Source organism: Vanessa cardui, chromosome 1, assembly GCF_905220365.1.
Source record: "Vanessa cardui chromosome 1, ilVanCard2.1, whole genome shotgun sequence".
In the NCBI taxonomy this organism is placed as follows: domain Eukaryota; kingdom Metazoa; phylum Arthropoda; class Insecta; order Lepidoptera; family Nymphalidae; genus Vanessa; species Vanessa cardui.
The window spans coordinates 10,705,462-10,707,207 of NC_061123.1; the positions used below are offsets into that span (position 1 = coordinate 10,705,462).

General features: G+C 30.2%; 1 non-coding gene across 1 annotated transcript; it reads left to right on the plus strand.

Annotated features, from left to right (window-relative positions):
- Nucleotides 1-904: 904 nt before the first annotated feature.
- Trnak-cuu lies at nucleotides 905-977 on the plus strand. The gene has a single exon. It is a non-coding gene; the product is annotated as a tRNA-Lys (tRNA).
- Nucleotides 978-1,746: the final 769 nt, after the last annotated feature.

Genomic DNA, 1,746 nt, shown 5'->3' on the forward strand with positions numbered 1-1,746 from the left:
TTAGTTAGATAATCAAATATTCAGGGCGAGAGTACACCCATGTACCGACAGCGTACGGCCAGCAAGGCTTCGCGGTTAGACGGCCTCACGTTAAAGTTAAAGAGCTTCGCGGTTGCAAAGTTAAGCGTAAAACTACCCCTGTTGAATATGTTAACCACTATTTTGTAAAGTTGAAAATTGTAAATAGAGACGTACCCAATACTAAGCCCCTTATTATCCTTACCCTTTGGCCATAGCTTATATACCGAATAAGATAAAGCAATCTCGAAGGTACTGATCAATCTCTATCGTGTCTTCTCCGTCGCAAGTGACATTGACAAAAAAAAGTGTGTATAAAAATGTATAAAATAAACGAATATGTTTATAAGAATAAAAGAGTTTTTATATATTTTATATACTAGCATACATTGTATATACCGGTTTTATATAATATACATTAAGTAATTGCGTGGCATTAAAAGACCGGAACACATGGCTAATCCTATAGAGATACGTCATTTTTAAATCCTACAAAAAAAATATTAGTTATCTTTATGTCTTTAAGTCTTCACACTTTTCTCGAGTTGCAAATGACTTGGATTCAATTTTGAATTAGGCATAATTTATTAAAATCTTTCCTTATAAATGACATAATTTTTAATTTAATTTTAATCCCTAATTGAAAGAAGAATCTAACCAATGCACCTACGTAAAATTTATAGGTGCTAGAAGATTTAAGAAGAAATTAAGAAGGTAACCTACCATATCGATACACTTACAAACAAAACTAGTACCTGCGCTTCATAGCTCTATTTTAATGCCATTCCATGGCAACCAATGATTCATATATTCTAAATTAAAAATATTACTAAACTAATTTAAATATATACTGTTATGTACATATATTTTATACACAGTTGTAACTGCCCGGCTAGCTCAGTCGGTAGAGCATGAGACTCTTAATCTCAGGGTCGTGGGTTCGAGCCCCACGTTGGGCGAATACTATTTTTTAACTTAATTTGTATAACTTTTATTTTCCTTATTGTATTAAGTATACGTTACAACATTTTGTTTAAATAATAGATAAATTCTTATAATGCTTTAATATACGGTTGCTACTGCAGTTCTTTTTTAAGAGTGGTGGTATGATTACTATGTTATTTTTAAACGATACCAGTAGTAAAGAGTGCTTTATAATGAGGCTATTAAGGATCAAAATGTTTTTTTTTAATTACTTACATTAAAAATTAATGAAAGTAATTATAATTATTATAATGTTTGTTGGTAATGGCCTCCTGTCCTCTAGCGTCTTAAACAAGAACTACGATGTAGTGAAGTTAAGTTCGATTTGACATTCAACTCACACGTAGTACTAGATTAGTTCAAGAGATGGCAGCACTGATTTTTTTCTTCGAAATAGATATTGTTATAATAAAATAATTATTGATTTTAATATATTAAATAATATAATTCAATTTTCAATTATTCAAGTTCATTACTTTTTAAAAGTATAAATGAATGAATTTATAATTTAAAGTGATTATCAACCGCCATTTTTTTTGTTATCCGATTAAAAAAAAGAGGCTAGAGGGTACGGTTATGTCCTTCAGGTAGTCGCTTTATATCAGTTTTTGGGTAATAATATTGTCATTGCATGAAATATTTGTAACTACAAATCACATCCCATAAATTTAAGAGGAATGTCAACAGCAAAACAGAATAATTGGTTTTCTGCTGTGCGAACGTTTGCTGCTATTTAAAATATCA